This window comes from Podarcis vaucheri (genome assembly GCF_965113315.1).
Source record: "Podarcis vaucheri genome assembly, chromosome: 4".
NCBI lineage: Eukaryota > Metazoa > Chordata > Lepidosauria > Squamata > Lacertidae > Podarcis > Podarcis vaucheri.
The window spans coordinates 106,442,150-106,460,483 of NC_138762.1; the positions used below are offsets into that span (position 1 = coordinate 106,442,150).

Here is an 18,334-nt window from a genome sequence, read left to right on the forward strand (position 1 = left end):
AAAATCTGTATAACTGAGTTTCCAATTTGCAGGGCCTTTTCAAAGTGTAGTCCTAATATTTTGTCTCTTTCGTCCTTGGATCTAAATGTAATCAGGCAATCTCTCGGGGTCTTTCTGTCCTGCTTTTTGCCCAGTCTAAAAGCTGTTGTAATTTTGAATTCGTCTTCTTCAAGATCCCAGCAGTCAACAAACTCCCGTGTCAGATATTCCGCGAGATTGTCTCTTTCATTCTCTGGAATCAATCTTAATTTCAAATTTCTCTCTTTTCTCTGTAACTCCCACAAGGCCAAAGTTGCGTCGTGCTCATAAACCTTCTTAGCGATTGGCTCTAATTTCTCTTGTGTCTCTGCAGCAGTAGCTTTAGCATCTTCAGCAATTTTACGCGTGGTAGCATTTTCCTCCACCAATTTATTTATTGATTCTGTGTTCTGGTTTAGTCTTACTGATATTTCTGTTAATTTTTGTGTATTTTCTGAAGTCTGTTTTGTCAGAGACTCCAGAGATTGATTTATTTTAAGCAGGGCTTCTGTCACGGCATCCATAGAGACAGCCGTCCCTTTTTCTTGTCCTGTTGCTCCTGCAGATCCAGTAGCTACGCCTGAAATTGAGCCTCTTTTCTTTGTCTGTTGCTGCAGCTGTTGTTGTTGTTGTTGCTTGGTCTTGGCTCTTGTAACTATCTCTTCTTGTGAGCCACTCATGTCAAGGTCGTTTCCCACGGGAGCTATTCCCCGTTGGAAAATTCCACTGTCCCAAGCTGTGCCAAATTTTACTTTACCCTCTAGAGGGAGCAAATCAAAATGGCCAAAAATAAGATGTCCAAGTACAAAGACAAAGGAGAATATCCAAAGATGTAGAAAATAAAAAGTTTTTTAACACAGTTGAAGCAAATATAGCTGGAGGCTTATAGCTACAAATTGCCACAGTTTCCCAATATATACTGTTTCATCTTGTAAAGTACTGTAGCCAGGCGCTGTGTAAACTTTGTATCGCAATATCACTTTTACAGGAGGAAGTCAGTTCAGTGTCTTAATGTCCTAAAAGGCAGACCGTTTCATACTTTTAATAACTGAGACAGCAGAGGATTTTTACTTTGAATAGATCGTGCAGTTACTACAGTCTCTTTCACCTCCCCTCTGCCCTGCTAGCTAGAGGGGAGATTTGAGGTCTGAATGTCCGGTTTAGTTATATAAAAAGCAAGTTTCAACGGATGCAGATTTAGAGTTCCGTTGCTTTCACTTTCATGCAGTCGGGGGGAGGCAGACTTCCTTGATTTAATTTCCCCGCTTTTAGCCCGATTTTCAAAATTTAAAGGGTCCCAGTTGTTTTCAGCTCCTACTCACGGGAATTCAGTCCAAATTTTCTTTCAGGAAGGAATCGGCGCTCTCCGCTTATGGTGACGCGGCTTCACTCCACAGGCTGGGTAACGACTCTCAGCACCGCGCTCACTCCCGATGCCGCTCCGTAGCCTTTAAAAAGGCTCTTTCGCAGTACCGGGGGGCGCAAAGGTGCCCACCGAATCTCCTTGTTCTCAGGCTTCAGCGCCTGAGATTTTAGGGGTCCCCCGCTCGCCGTAGCGGGTAAGACCCGAACTTGTGGAGCAGTCCTTCTCCGGAGCTCGGAGGTAGGACCGCCATTAAGCGCTGGCACCGACCGGAAGTTTTCTGCAGAATCTCACACATTGTTGTTGCTTTACACAAAAGCATGCACAATACTTGACTGTTGCAAGAATCAGACACTATGTTTGGCAAGGGGCTAAAAGCTCTGCCCTCTTCCCAATTCAATATATATGTGCATCTAGGGTTAAGTGTCTAGGTAAAATGGTAAACAAGAACGTATGACATGTGTGAAGAAACAAATTCTATTTACTACTAGAATGTGGGGTTACTACATTGCTAGTAGGCTCAAAGCAGACTAGGATTTTGTTCAGTCTGCATTTATAGCTGAACTTACCTAATTCATACCTCCTGGACACACAGATTAGAACATGCCCCAAAATTCATATTTAAAATGTATACTTTAGTATAAAATATCATGCAAATAAATCTGTACCTTAGTGTAAAAAAACATATTTTGTAGAAAATGCATATAAAAACAATGCATATTTTAGTGTTGTTTTTTATTTTAAAAACCCCCGATCTGTCCTGTTTTCACAGATTTATGAATGAATGCACGGAAAACTGACACGGATCAGAAACAGACTGATCTCTCCATCCCTACAGCTAACAAGAGGATATTCCTCTTCATACAATGAATCATTCATGTAGTAAATTCCCTATTGCAAGGTATGGTGATGACAGCTCACTTAGGTCACTATTTCAAAAGAAGAGAGGAACTTGTGGAGTTTATGAATTAGCCATGACAGCTGAATAGAGCCTCTTATCAACAGGAAGGGTGGCAAATTTCAGGTGCAGGGACCAGGTGTGGCCCTCCAGGCTTCTCACCTGGCCCTTGGAATACTCTCCAGGCCATATAGCTCACTGGCCCTCTTTCATACCCTAAGTGTTTTTGCGTGGCAGGACTGTGTCCTTGAGAAGTGATCATGCCTCTAGCTTGTCTGGATGATGGGCAGAGAGGGTTGTGTTAATTTGTTCAGAAGCTTCCACTATACAAAGGTAAAAATTGCACCTGCTCCCCCTCCTATTTTTGCCTCTGGCTCCACCCATGTGTGCCTCAAACATTGGCCCTTTTATTTGTGGGCAAATAAAAATGGAGGGTGGTTCTTTTCATGCCTGTGAATAAGCTCTCCAGAAGAAGCCAGCTGATCACCACTGAAAACAAACAAAAGCAAAGAAACCAAGAATGGTGGGCAAGATTAACCTTTGGTCTGATGTCAACAAGAATCTTCTTTAAATTTGTGTTTGGTAGTAGTCATATTGTGCAATTTCAGCTGTAAATAATTTCTGCTGTATTACCAATTCAGAAGACAGAGATGAACCCAGTGCCAAAACGTGTCTTCAGCCTATCCATCATACTTTAGCAAAGTTGTTGTTGATGCTGTTGTCTTTTTGGACACTCAGCTCATGCAATTAGGAATGCCTAGTTACTGCAGGGCATAAACAGCAAAACAGAGGACTAGTGAAAGTTTATAAAGGGGCTGAAAAGGGAGCCTAAGTAGATGGAGCAGGGTTACACATATTCTTTATCAAAATTCTCTAGGGCATATGGCCATGTTTGGACTATCATATCTGAGCTTATAAGCAGAAATATAAAATAAGCCTTAGGCACTTGCATACCACACCTTTGTTCTTCCCTTCGCACAAGACAGGAAACAAGTCACATTTAATACAAGGAAGGCTTCAGATAACTATAGTTTCCATTACATCTGAACAGCGAAAATGGGTTCAATGGCTTCCTGAAGAGACAAGATAGAAAACCATAGCATAAAGTAAGTTTAAATCTTACCTTGTTTGGGAGTTATTAACCACAGTTTCCTGATTTGTTTTCAGCAAACTACAGTTAACTTAAGACTTTCTGCCTTGTTTGTTTGGTTGCAGGAGAATGAGGCTTGATGATATTGATTTAAAGGTAAAGGGAGCCCTGACCGTTAATTCCAATCGCAGACGACTCTGGGGTTGCAGCGCTGATCTCTCTTTACTGGCTGAGGGAGTTGGCGTTTGTCTGCAGACAGCTTCTGGGTCATGTGGCCAGCATGACTAAGCCACTTCTGGTGAACCAGAGCAGCGCACTTAAGTGCTGTTTACCTTCCCGCCAGAGTGGTACCTATTTATCTACTTGCACTTTGATGTGCTTTCGAACTGCTAGGTTGGCAGGAGCAGGGACCGAGCAACGGGAGCTCACCCCGTCGCGGGGATTTTAATTGCCGACCTTCCGATTGGCATGTTGACTTACTGAGTCCAAAAATGATCAGCTGAGTGTGAACATTGTCCTCTGACTTTGGCAACCAATGTGATATTGGGCAACCAATATGATAAAAGGGCCTGGAAACCAAGCCTTATGAGGAACGGTTAAGGGAGTTGGGGATGAGAGGAGACAGAGAGGAGATATCATACCCTCTTAAAATATATAAAGGGCTGTCACATGGAAGATGGAGGAAGCTTGTTTTCTCTTGCTCTGGAGGGTAGGACCCAAACCAAAGGATTCAAGTTAAAAGCAAGGAGATTCCTACTAAACATCGGGAAGGACTTTCTGACAGTAAAGAGCAGTTCAACAGTGGAACTGACTCCTTCAGAAGGTAATAGAAGGTAATTCAGAAGGTAATTTGATGGTTTTCAAGCAGAGGTTGGATGGCCATCTGTCATGGATGCTTTAGTTGAGATTCCTGCATTGCAGGGGGCTGGACTGGATGACCCCAAGGATCCCTTCCAACTCTACAGTTATATGATACTATGGCACATGTAGGATTTTTTTTTAAGAATCACAAATTTCAATTATAATGTTGTAACTTAAAAAAAAAGCCTATTATACAAATTCTGAAATTCATTAAACCCAAAATTTGGGGGGTTCTTATTGGACATCCAAAAATGATTTTTTCTCCCAGAAGCCCTGGATGTCAATCCAAACCTCTTTTCTCTTCATAATTATTGAATCAATTTCCAAGTCCTTGCAAAATTCTGTCAACACACTATGTCGTTATTTATACGATAGCATGCAGATATAGACATAGATGAAGCATATGTAAATGCTTTTGCAATGTTGTTGCAGTGTTGCTGTTGTCTAAAGAAAAGAAAAAGTACAGGTAATTCAAGGCAATGTATGCTTTGCTTGATTTATTAAAAAATAATAATTCTGAAGTTCTGCATTTCCTTTAAGATGTACTTTGTGGAGTAGCACACCCTGGGAGAAATTATTCAAAAATTGCACTAATGAGTGTCAAACTGCATTGCAAGGCAGTTTGAAAATTGTCCTATTAATTAATGGTGTAATTAAGCTTTTGTCATTGACATATCATATTTCTGACAGGAATAGATGGCCTATGCAAGCCTGCGCTAGGCAGGAATCCAGGCAGCTAGTGTGTATAATGGATGGCAGCAATTTAATGCAGGTTTACAGTGATGGGACCACCTGCATTGGGGGAGAGCTGGCAATAGCATACCAAGCAGTTCTCTGCACTGAATCTCGGCAAAATCGCCTTAGCTTAGATTGATGGAATCCTCCCTTGGATGACACATTAGCTCTTTGCCATTAAACCATAAAAAAGTGTTTCTCGGTGCTTTTGTGACAAAAATGTCAATTAACTTCCAACTTCCATTTCCATTTAATTTCGTATTCCCTGACTCATTTGCATATTAATGTGAACGTGGTATAGAACAGTTAGATTAGAATACCTTGGTAAGGCTAATAGCATGTAATGCATACTTATTGGGTATAATAGTTAGAAAAACATGAAAGTTTCTGGGAAATTTATTACCATGGTAGTATCTTCACATGGGAAGGGGGGTGGGGGGGTGGGATAATATCAAGCCACTGACAACATGAGTAGGTGGCATATTCAAGAGGGTCGACTAAAAATAGAATGAGGGTAGAAGAGAAATTTCTAAGTGCAAATGAGTGCAATATAAACCATTTTATTCTGTTCCTCCCTTGGCAACAGATCTCTATTAATTCTAATATTAATAATTTATAGCCTAGTGCAGTTAACAAGAACTCAAGAATTTAATCTGGGGGAGAAAAGAGGAAGAATACTATGAGGAAAGAATTTACGTGTAGGACAGATTTAGCTTCTTTGTGCCTACACAGGTCACATGCTCAGATTTGTTATTGCATGTCCAAGAATGCAAACCTTTGCTGTTTGTAACTGTTGAGAAATGTCACTAAGTAGCCTAAAATATAGGAAGAGCAAGGTAGTAAAGGCTAATGCAATATCAAAACAAGTACCTACCCTGATTTAAATTTCTGAAGTTCCCCGCAGCTCAAAATGTGAACGAGATTTCATGGACGCTGTTTAGGAGTGTCCATTTAAGGAGAGGAACTTCTTGACAGGCTGTTTCCCTCACCATCACCTGAGAAAAACCACCCTAGCTTTACACAATGAATTACTAGTATTATAAATAGAGCTGAACCCCCACCGCCCACCCCCACCCCCAAAAAACAGGTATGGAAAGTTTGGCAAACTTCCCTTCTTTTCAGCACTTTGGGGGAGGGTCCTAAAAAAGGATGAAAAATATTCATGAGGGGTATAATCCAGTTGCTACTGTGATGCAGTGAAACCACTGCACTGCAATGTGGCAAAATGGGAAATCTTACTGATGCAGGACAATTGTTTCAGCATCATGGGTTTGCGTTTCCCTTCATAGGCACCAATTAAAACTGAAGACAGATGAATGGTTTTATTTAACTTCAGCAACACTGTCATGTATTCCTTCCCTGGTGCAGCTCCAACACTGTTCTTTGTTTTCAGAGCCCTTATTCTCTGAGCCCTGCTTCAACAGGGGAGGGCGGGATATAAATAAATTATTATTATTATTATTATTATTATTATTATTATTATTATTATTCTCCAGTTGGTTCCTGCCATCCAGGGATCCCGCAGGGAATGTGGTGACATCAGAGCACCACATGGCCAATCTGGTTTTGATACATGGCATGGTCACTGAAGTCAAATGAAACCATTCTGTGAGCAGAAGAATGGGGATTGCAAATGATACCAATGATAAAGAAGAGCATAGGGAGCAGGGGAACTGGGAATTTGCATTGATGTGAGATCTGAATTGATCTTTGTTTTTGGTAAGGTAAAGGTAAATGTACCCCTGACCATTAGGTCCAGTCGTGAACGACTCTGAGGTTGTGGTGCTCATCTCGCTTTATTGGCCGAGGGAGCTGGCATACAGCTTCCGGGTCATGTAGCCAGCATGACTAAGCCGCTTCTGGCAAACCAGAGCAGCACACGGAAATGCCGTTTACCTTTCCACTGGAGCGGTACCTATTTATCTACTTGCACTTTGATGTGCTTTTGGACTGCTAGGTTGGCAGGAGCAGGGAATGAGCAACGGGAGCTCACCCCATCGCGGGGATTCGAACCGCTGACCTTCTGATCGGCAAGTCCTTGGCTCTGTAGTTTAGACCACAGCGCCACCCGCGTCCCTTGTTTTTGGTGCACAACCCCAATTACTACCATTGTTAAAGAATAGCAGGCCACATGTCAGCAAATTGTGGAAGTTCTCTTGGAGAATGCTGGCATCCAAAGATATGGCAATCCCAGATAGCCATGTACCAAGGTTACTGCCGGATTTAGGGTCGTGTGGGTGGTTCCCCCACACAGGGTGCCGAGCCAACGGGTCACAAAATAATAATAATAATAATAATAATAATAATAATAATAATAATAATAATCCTATATTTATAAAAGGACTTAATCGGATCCTCCTAATCAAGGGTCCACGTTGCGCGTGGGTCCAGGGTGCCCCCCTCCCACCTGTGGGGTGGGGGTGGGGGATGAGCCCGAGCCACGTGATGGCCCCACGGTCACAGCACAGCCAATTGGCCAATCAGAGAGTGATGGTGTGATTGTGGGGGCGTTTAAAAGACGGTGGTGCATCGCTGGGGCTTTCACCTGGCTTCATGCCGCCAACACCTGCCCACCCGCCCTCATTTTAGGTGTTTGCTTTGGCCTTGCTCTGGACGTTTTTTGGCCACCTGTTTTGGAACAGGGTCCGGGTAGGAATTTTTCCCATTTGGCAGATTGGCACTGGTCATTTGGTTTTCGCCTACCTCTTAGCAATCGTCACAACTTTGTAAGGTTTGGCAGCTAGGCGTTGGCTTTGTGAGGTGTAGGGGAGGGGAGGTGCGGCCATCACCTGCCCCTCCATGTACAAGGGTATTCCGTTAAAGGAATCCGTAGGTCTGGATTTCATCCGAAGTCCACTTGGGGGCCTGGGCCCATGCCAGGACCCAGCGGGAGCCCCGGGGTGAGCTTCAGTTGGTCGCCATTGATGGAACTCCCTCTTTTGGTGGTTTACCCATACAGACTTCCTGCACGGGAGGCAGGAGTCAGATATAGTTTTTGCCAATGCCTAAGCCAATACCAGTCACGTTTCCGTAATCAATAAAGTTGTGGCCTAAATTTTGCCCATCAACCTTTAAACTAAAATACTGTGTCAATGAGTGTGTTTTTTTAAAAAAAAAAATGGGGGGGGGTGCACTTGGCCTTGACACACAACTGAGAATATCCATTAAAAAGGGAAATGTTCCAAAAGAAATTATTGTGAAAATAAGAAATATTTAGAGGATAGGGTGCCAGATTTTGACTGCAAGAGCTTTCTTGACCTCTCTGCCTGAAGCACTTCTCTGCCAGCCTCCTGATATGGCTGCCTGGTATCCCAGCAGCAGCAGAAATTCTACATTCCTTTCACCTTTTTTTATGTCTGGGATCTGAAATGAAAGATCAAGAGAGAAAGGGAGCCATCCTGGGACAGTCAGGTTGGTTGAGAGAAAGCTAACCAGAAGGAGATAAGCTGCGGTGATTTTTTGATATATATTTTTGAACACCCAGAAGGCGTTCGCATGCAGAGGTCATGTGGACCACACAACTTAGATACATTCCCAGAACTCATAATTTATGCTTTGGGGTGAAAGCATCAACCCGGGCATGTATACTACAGTACAGATTGATATTCTGTGTGTCTAGCATAATTATGCCTTGATCCCCTCTCAGACTCGTAACTCAAGAATGAAAATAAAATTGCCTGCCGCAGTGATAGCTTCCAGGATTTCTATCACAATAGCTGAAATAAATCTAAGTTACAATCTGCCATAGCCTTTACGCACCTGAGGGTCAGCGGGCAGCCAAGATACAAGAGTGTCCTGCAGTTACTGCCAAGTTTCAAAGGTGATCTCGGCCAAAGATCTGAAGACTTCATACTGACTGAATATGTTTCTAAGTGACTTGAGACACAGCATCTCTTTTGATGGCTTAGTGGATGTCCAATATATTTAAATTAAAATAGTGTTTCATTACATCGGATCAGACATGGAATTACTTTGCCATTAATTATAGGTAATCTGCACTTTTACATTAACTCCATTACCAGTAATAGACTTTTAATGTGGTACTTACATTGTGCTTAAAGGGTGAGCACTGATACTACTTGGAAATATCTAAAGGAGAGAATGAGAAGGGAGATTAGAGGGGAGAGGATAAGGCACGGGGTGGGGAAGGAAAAGAAAGGAAAAGAAGGGGAGGGAAGAAAGATGGGCCATCAAAAGGCTAGAGGAGGTAGTGATGAAGAAAGGGAAAGCAGCAGAAGAGAGCAAATTAAAGGACAAAACAGGATAGGGCATTGGTGTGATCATTAACATATTGAAAGCTTATTCAGTGCTGGAAGAAATAGGTCACAACTAGGATTAGTTTCAAATAGCTAAAGGCCATTTCAAATATTACACAAGGCGAACGGATCAGCACCAAACCATTTATGTATTTGCAATTATGCTTGTTACCACCACACTTTATACATTCAAGATACCTTTAAAATTGTAGCATTCTGGAAATACTGATATCAGCAGTTATGGATTTGGGGATCTGTTTATGGGGAATAAATATAACCAGGGAACTCAGGGGGGAAGGAAGAATCACTGAATCCACAGTAGGCTTCGGAGTAGTCCATGTTGGTTCTTTCGCTACACTAGGAAGCAGGCCTCTAGAGACATCAAGGCCTGCCAGGACATTGTGGAGCAAACTGCAATCTCCATTAATAATCTGGACATCCAAAAAACTGTCTACTGTCTGAATTCTTGGAGGTGGACCAGATTAACTTTCCACATGCTGAAAAAAGTGCCACAAAACTTGGGGCCAGTTAAACAAACTTTGATAAGGCGAACTGTTTGATTGAAATGTTCCTTGCTTTGCGTTTATTAAGGATTGGAAATTCATTTTGGACTTTTTGCATGAAAGAGAAAATGAACTAAGAGATGGAAAAGGGTCCCCACCCATTTATTCTCTGCCACAGAGCACCCTTTCATTTGTTCTCTTAATGACCTATCACCCAGGTGATTACCTGAACACTGGAAGCTGTTGTTGTTTAGTCGTTTAGTCGTGTCCGACTCTTCGTGACCCCCTGGACCAGAGCACTCCAGGCACTGCTGTCTTCCACTGCCTCCTGCAGTTTGGTCAAACTCATGCTGGTAGCTTTGAGAACACTATCCAGCCATCTCGTCCTCTGTCGTCCCCTTCTCCTTGTGCCCTCCATCTTTCCCAACATCAGGGTCTTTTCCAGGGAGTCTTCTCTTCTCATGAGGTGGCCAAAGTATTAGAGCCTCAGCTTCAGGATCTGTCCTTCCAGTGAGCACTCAGGGCTGATTTCCTTAAGAATGGATAGGTTTGATCTTCTTGCAGTCCATGGGACTCTCAAGAGTCTCCTCCAGCAAGTCTGGCTTAATTAGCTCTTAACACTTGTGGGGAACAAGGATTACATGCCTGGCACCCACAAACAAATAACAATACTATGTGTGCCAGCAATACATTGGTCCTATGGCTCTAAAAACATTCTGTCTAGCATCCCTAAAGAGCTGCAGTAGATGAAAATATCACTCCTTTTTCTTTCGAGTTGCACAAAGTAAGAGCTCCAGCATGAAATAGAAAGAATTAATCCATTTCAGTGTGTCTTTGTTGGCAGTACAGAACTAGGGTCTGACATTATGTAACCTCATGCAAATATGTATATATCTATCTTCCTATCTATGGATGAGGTTACATATATATCACAGAAGAACTGTCAGAAGATAAGGAAGCAAATTGAAAATATATTGAAAATGCAGAAAAAACATGAAGGAGGGGTCCACGCAATCCAGCAAGAGAAAGTCACTGCATTTCTTTAAGATTCTGCTTTAAACTATACAGTCCTGCCTCTATTGTTTAAGTTAAAACAGCTTGATGTGCTAAATGTAAAAAATAAATAGAAACACAGACTGTCGTTCTTGTTCAATTATATTTATGATGATGCTTTGGAATTTGACAAATTTACAGCAAAAATCTTGAGCTGTAAAGATTTGCACTTCCTCCAGCAGCATCTTGTTATTGAAAGGATTTGATATGCAAAATCTTAGATGCTGTATCCAGACACACTTTCCCATGTGTGAAAGACAATGGATTTTAAGGTTGTCTTTAATAATTTACCCAACTCTTCATTTCCTTTCCAGCATTTTCATCTCCAAAGTGTAGTGATAGCAGCACTAAGACTTTATTAGCTGGAAACCTATTTAAAAGGAGTCATACAAAAAGCTATAAATGCATTTGCAAACTGGAATCTTTTCAGGAACCATTCATCAAGCTTTGTAGGCTATGCTAAAACAAATAGAAATAAAATTCTTCCCCAAGGCAGTCTAAATTCTGTATCAAGAAAAGCTAAATTTTGTACCTTGTCTAAATGCCAATTGAACACATTTGTAAAATATATCTAATTCGCATAATTTATTCAGCAGTTTTTGTTGTTGTACATATTTTATTCTGGATTGTTCATCATAGGAGAGCAAGGACCATGAAGCGCTCCCCGACCCAATCGACAACTTATTCAACCACCCCTCTGGTTTCGTAAATTTCTGGAGGCGTTGCTCATACAAATTTTCAGATAGAATTTGATAGCCCCAAAGGTGAGAAATTTGCTATTTACTCTAGCTAGCTATCTGAAGTTCTCAGGAAAGTAACGTTTGTGCCCAACACCACATTCTGCATCTTTCCCATGCTTCTCCAGCAAGGCAGCATGTAGTGTAAGATGGAGAGAGGCTTGGCTATTGCCATGTTATAAATTTGGGGGGGGGATCAGTCTGGATGAAACCCTGGAACCTCTTCCATGCCTGCAATCCTGTATCTGTGAGTGTAGACTGCATCAGAGGAAGTTTGCCAAACCAGCTCCTTTGTCAGGATAATGACTTTGGCTGGCTAGTTAAGTACCACAAATCAGCATATCCAGAAAAGTTGCCTTGTGCCATAGAAACAAATGGGTTCATCGGTTTACACATTCATTCAGTCAGATAGACAGTGGAGCTGACAGTGCAGATTCTACAGAGAACAACTTGAACACTCTTCACAGTTTCCACTGACTGCTGCTGCTATCAGCTGATTTTGGTAGATAGTAAACAGAAATGGAATCATTCAGGTAAGGACATTTTGGGAGAACTATAAACACCACCACCACTGTGGGCACTGCTATTTTAGATGTCTGAATCTCTGATTAGGTTGTAGACCCATGGGACCCACAATGGTAGAATCCATAGTGTCTCTGGGAAGCAGCTTGCATGTTCTGTGGCTAGCGTGCCATTTCAGTCATGCTCGGAAAATTCAAAAGTGCCTCCTTCCACTCGCAGGGGAATATGGCTGCAATTCGACAAATTCTCAAGGAAACACAATCCCCTCCTCACATCTACTTTTTGCTGTGGTGGGAATATGGATTAATAATTAGGTGGGTTTGGGGGGGGGTTCCTACAGAGCATTATAGGTTGCAAGAAGTATAGGCCTCTCCACCTCATAATTTCAAGGCAGTCCAGAAGCCACATATGGTTGATCAAGAACATGGCATACACGAAACATCATGGTTTGTTGGCAATCTATTACTTGGCCTGTTACAATATAGGGCAGGGAGGCCACAATATTCCTTTCCCCACCTTTCATGTTTAGAAAAAGGATGGCTTGATTTCCATTCAGTTCCAAAATTCTTATTCTCATTCTTTTATGTGCTCATCTATTGACATAGGAGGCTGTTTCAGAGAAGATCTTATTTAGTGCTGTGCTTGCATCAGATTTGCAACAACATGAGCTTCAATTGCTCTATAAACCCCAGGAAAAATGCATTTCACAGTGCATACAGATTCCATCACCTTTCATTACTCACAGGCCAACTTTTCTTCTAGTTTAGTGTTCACCCAAGATGAACTAATAAAAAGCCTCAAAAACATTTCTAGGAAAATACAAGGTGTGCATGTGATGAAAGGCATTCTCACAGAAAAAACTCTTCAGACCAAAGTCTGATTTTGACAGTCATCTCGTTCTTCTGTATGTTTCTAAAAGCTTTCACTAATAGGAAATTTGTGTCAGTTCAGTGAGGTCAATGAAATAGCACTGTATCTTGCAGTTACATTTGGAAAGAGAGGCTTAAGAGACCAGCTGGTGCTACAGAGGACTGCCACTAGCAAGAGATTCTTTGAAAGACCTGCTTACCTGGGCATTGTGTGGACTAGAGCTTAGGGTCAATCGATGAAGCTGGTTAAAAAGAGCTTCACAGATGACAAAAGATTGTAGCCATAGGTCAATAGTAGAATGCATGCTTTGCATACAAAAGGTCCCAAATTTAATCCCTGGCACCTCCAGGCAAATCTGGAAAGGCCTTGTCTTAAAATCTGGAGACGGCTTATCTACACCTCCACTTGTCCAGTGTCTAGGAGGCATGTTTCTGAGCAGTTTTCTGCTTGACCTGTGCTTTCTAGGCATGGATCTGAGCGGTTTTGCCTTTACCCTGCCACTTTACCCTGGAAAACCTGCTCTTTAGTGCTAAATCGGAACAAATGGCAATCCGCAGAAAACCCAATTGCCATTTGTTCCAATTCAGTGCTGAAGATTGGGTTTCCCTGGGGGAAAGTGGTGGGCAAAGGGAGGTTTGGATAAACCCTCCGTGTAGACAATACTTAGATGGAACAGTGACCTGTGTTAGTATATTGCAACTTTCTATTTTCCCAACTTACTCAGTTAATGGAACTCCCTACTATAAGATTTAGTGAAGGCTTTGAATAGAAATTGAGGTCTATTTGCTGTGATATCTAAATAGATAAACAGAAACATATGGTATCTTTTAGGGGTGTGCAATGGCTTTGCATGAACCCCAAACTGGAGCAGGGTACCTCTGGGAGATTTTTTGGCTTCTTTGAGATGGGGCCTATATGAGGCAGCTTGCAGCAGTGATCCCCTAAAGTGCCTCAAAGCACCTCCAGGACTCAGACACAGACCCCCCCCCCCCAAAAAAAAAATTACGGAGTAGTGTCTGCAAAGAAGTGATATTCTGCATTTAAGCTTACCCCTTAAGGAAAAAGACCAGGGTGTGATGAGAAGGGAGAGAAGAAGAAGCTTTGCAAAAGCAAAACTTCTGTCTCTACAATTAAGAATAATGCCAGGACCAGGAGGCAGGTGGGGGAGCGCCTTGATGACTGACAGATCCAGCGTGTAATCAGAGATAATTATTTTACCAGCGCTCCAATCCCAGTGCTTTGGGGTAAAGATTTTGAGTAGAGATGGGGAAGATTTCAGTTTTAATCTCGCATTCTGTATCTGCCTGGACCACACTTGGATCATAACACAGACATGTGGATTAGACCGTATGTTTATGAAACTTTCCAAAGCATGGTTCACTCAAACATACATTGCATTTTCAAAAGCTGGTCCAAGGACTTCTCCAGTTCCTTTTTTTTTTTTTTTTTTTTGCAAGTAAGTAAGTAAGTTTATAGCTTTTTGCAGCAGCTAGGTAGTGTGACATATTCTGCGCTCATTGAAAACTGCAAATAAAATTGTCTGTAAGGCTACCCAGGATTTTGGAGTGTGTGTGTTAGGATGTGTGTTTTTTTAAAAAGATATTTATTAAGATTTTTTCATACATTACAATAAAAATGGAAAAATAAAAAGAAAAATGCAAAATAAAAACAGTTAAAAACACATTAATTTTCCATTTCTTATTTTCCTTAAGCTTATTTCCCCGGAACTCCTCATACCTCCCTTTTTTGTATTCCACTTAAATTTATTAGTTCAGCAAATCCTTACCCTTAAGCTTTTACCCATTTATAGAGCTTTGTTTCATATTCTCTTAAAGCATTACAGCTAGAAACCACTTAATTTCTATCCAACATCATTCTAACATTCATTAATTTTACAATATTTCTGTAAGCAATCTTTAAATTTCTTCCAATCTTCTTCCATCGACTCTTCTTCCTGGTCCCGGATTCTGCCAGTCATTTCTGCCAATTCCATATAGTCTATCACCTTCTCTGTGTTAGGATGTTTGCCCCATAGCCATCTTTATGTCCATATAATTATTCAGGAAAGGGATGGCAGTCGATACACTAATTGAAACTTCTGACAAAATTCTTAACATGCCTCTGCATCTAGTTGCAGTTTTCAAGGAATGTGGCAATGGTGGTGCTTTCTAGTCACTGCAAGCTGAGACATGGAAGCTGAGGCTGATGAGAAGTGTAGTCTAAAACATCTGGAGGGCACCAGGTTCCTGAAGGCTGTAGCAGGTCATTTCCATCGAAATTTGCACCAGTGTTTGAGGATCTAATAACTACGTATTTTTCGCTCCATAAGACGCACCAGACCACAAGACGCACCTAGTTTTTGGAGGAGGAAAACAAGAAAAAAAAATATTCTGAATCCCAGAAGCCAGAACAGCAAGAGGGATCGCTGCGCAGTGAAAGCAGCAATCCCTCTTGCTGTTCTGGATTCTGGGATAGTTGCGCAGCCTGCATTCGCTCCATAAGACACACACACATTTCCCCTTACTTTTTAGGAGGGAAAAAGTGAGTCTGATAGAGCAAAAAATACGGTACCTTGCTTATGAAATGGCATGTCAGAACATTAGTTGCAGAGATATTCACACACACTCCCATAAACTCCAATTTCTACCTTTCCTGGTAGCAAAAACTAATCTGTTTTTCCTTGTGCTACAAGTGGCCTCTGTACCAAATTTGGTTCAGATTTGTCATCTTGCTCCTGAGATATTGAGACTGCATCATACATACACTAAATTAATGATTTCTCTTCTGAGAAAGAACAAACGTGTAAGAATGCCAAACTCATTTATCCTCTTCAGAACAACATACTATTCAACCAGAAATCAATAGTCTACTTACAACATTTCGTGTGCATGGAATGGCATAACAGCCCCTGCAAACTTTCAGAAATGAACGTCGGATTAGGTGGGCTTTGGCAAGGTAATTCTGATGCCCTTGTGGCTACAGTGACCAGCACTTGTGTTGCAACCTAACGTAAGAAAAGAGACACAGACAATGGGGTGAACCAAGGCCACTATTTATTCATAATATCTGCAGGGAAGATTAGAAGAACAGGAAGCTAAAGAAGCTAAGTTCAGCTTTGGTTAAGCCAAATGCTTCCCACTTCGAGCAGCTTGATAAGGCACAGCCCCCAAAACCTAGGCCTCACGTTATGGTAAGCAGGGAGGCTTTCTTCCCCACCCATCCCAAATGCCAAAACTCCAGGCAGGTGCAGCAGGTGGGACGGAGGGTGAGTTGGGCAGGTATGAGAAAGCAGCCAAAGGGGCTTTCTGGGGATGTGCCTTTGCATACACAGCCTGTGTGTAGATGTGCATACACTAGGCAGTCCAGATTGCTTGTAACAACACTCCCAGACTCAGCACTGCATGACCTGAATGGGGAAGGGGCAGACCTATGACATCTAGCTCACCTTCAGCTTAGAAAACAGTAAGGTAAAGGTAACCCTGACCATTAGGTCCAGTCGTGGCCGACTCTGGGGTTGCAGCGCTCATCTCGCTTTATTGGCCGAGGGAGCCGGCGTACAGCTTCTGGATCATGTGGCGGCCAGCAGGACTAAGCCGCTTCTGGCGAACCAGAACAGTGCACGGAAACGCCGTTTACCTTCCCGCCAGAGTGGAACCTATTTATCTATTTGCACTGGTGTGCTTTCAAACTGCTAGGTTGGCAGGAACAGGGACTGAGCAACGGGAGCTCACCCCGTCGCGGGGATTCGAACTGCCGACCTTCTGATCAGCAAGCCCTAGGCTCTATGGTTTAACCCAGGGGTCTGCAACCTTTAAGACAAAAAGAGCCACTTGGACCCGTTTCTGAGGGGAAAAAACTGGGAGCTGCAAAACCATTGCGACATTTAAAACAAATATATCTCCGGAGCCGCGATCTAACAGCGGGCGGGAAGGTGACGTTGGGACGGTGCGTGACTAACGCATGCACCGCCCCCATGCGACTTCACAGCCAGTACAGCGCCCGCCACAGTGAGGAGTGTCGGGGCGCACAATGCGCCTCCTCCCCTCTCTAGTATCCGCCCTGGAGCTGCGGCAAAGGTGTAAAAGAGCCACATGCGGCTCCGGAGCTGCGGGTTGCAGACCCCTGGTTTAACCCATAGCGCCACCCACAAATCATTCCCCTGCCCCAAAATTTGGCTAGGAATTCACCTAGAAACAATCTCCTCTAAAATTAGAGGCTTGGGTGAGCATCCCTCTCTTGCTGTCTTACTGAAGTAGTTCTAAACTGATTGTAGCTTTAAAAAGAAAACACTGTTTGAAATTTATCCACGCCCCTTTTCACAATAGGGAAGTAAAACAGAAGGGCAATGAAACAAAACACAAGGGATGAGGAGGAGCCAGGTAGACATTTATAACATAGACACACCTTGGATATCTATTGCCTCCCTTTGGGAGAAAAGGTGGGGTATCTAACAAACAAACAAACAAACAAACCAAGAAACCAAGTGCTATTGCTACTCTGAAAACAAATGGTGCTTCATTTCTTACTTACTTACTTTTGTATTAGGTTGTGCTGGTCTGTTGCTTTCTACTGTCCATGTTCTCTTTCTTTATTGCATGTCATTTAACCCTGACTTCACTTCTGCTGTAGGGATCACTTTTCCTTTGGGTATGTTTTGAAAGAGAAGAGAAGAGAAGAGAAGAGAAGAGAAGAGAAGAGAGACCACGACCTAACAAATATTACTGAAGTCCTTTTAACAGTCCTATTGAAATTCCTACCCATATTTTGCCTCAGTGGGGCCTTTCAAATTTGCTTTAAATTCCTTTTTGGACTAGGCATATATTATATGAACATGGCTTCAAAAGAACATTTCGTCTGCTGCTACTTACAAAAAATGGCAGGCTTGGCATCTATTCAAGTACTTATTACGAAGCTTCTGTGATATTAATAAATGCTGCCTGCTAAAATCACATTTTCCCTTTTAACTTTGGTGGGGTGGGGGAGGGAGTAGAGGACGACACACTTATACCTGCTCTGACTCATATAATAGCCAAGAACTCTGCAGAGCAGTCCAAACTACAGCATTTGCTATTTTTCAACACCTTCTCAGAAGGGAGTCAAATCAATCTCTTTGTTGCTGATATGGTAGGTCACCTTCAGCCTTTTAAAGTTACACACACACACAAATTGCAGATAGCTAATGTAGCTTCTGTTAATGCACACCTCTTCAGGGTCCAAACACCTATTCAATTCTACCCCTGCCCTATCTCAGCAGCATATTACCGTATTTTTCGCTCTATAAGACGCACCAGACCACAAGACGCACCTAGTTTTTGGAGGAGGAAAACAAGAAAAAATATATTCTGAATCTCAGAAGCCAGAACAGCAAGAGGGATCGCTGCGCAGTGAAAGCAGCAATCCCTCTTGCTGTTCTGGCTTCTGGAATAGC

General features: G+C 42.4%; 2 long non-coding RNA genes across 3 annotated transcripts in view; one reads left to right on the forward strand and one right to left on the reverse strand.

The window, feature by feature from the left end:
• LOC309531733 overlaps window positions 1-11,465 on the forward strand; it is a 113,112-nt gene extending 101,647 nt beyond the window's left edge. Inside the window, exons 6-8 of one of the 2 annotated variants that reach the window (XR_014219397.1) lie at window positions 2,154-2,282; window positions 4,663-4,696; window positions 11,417-11,465. This is a non-coding gene — a long non-coding RNA (uncharacterized lncRNA). Of the gene's footprint in view, window positions 1-2,153; window positions 3,386-3,494; window positions 3,709-4,662; window positions 4,697-11,416 lie in introns of those variants that run through there. The other variant, XR_014219398.1, reaches the window with a different exon arrangement.
• LOC309531741 lies at window positions 3,227-18,106 on the reverse strand. Its single transcript, XR_014219410.1, has 5 exons — window positions 17,441-18,106; window positions 15,781-15,910; window positions 9,014-9,054; window positions 5,840-5,960; window positions 3,227-3,352 (listed from the first exon to the last, which is right to left on the reverse strand). It is a non-coding gene; the product is annotated as an uncharacterized lncRNA (long non-coding RNA).
• Between the last annotated feature and the right edge of the window lie 228 nt (window positions 18,107-18,334).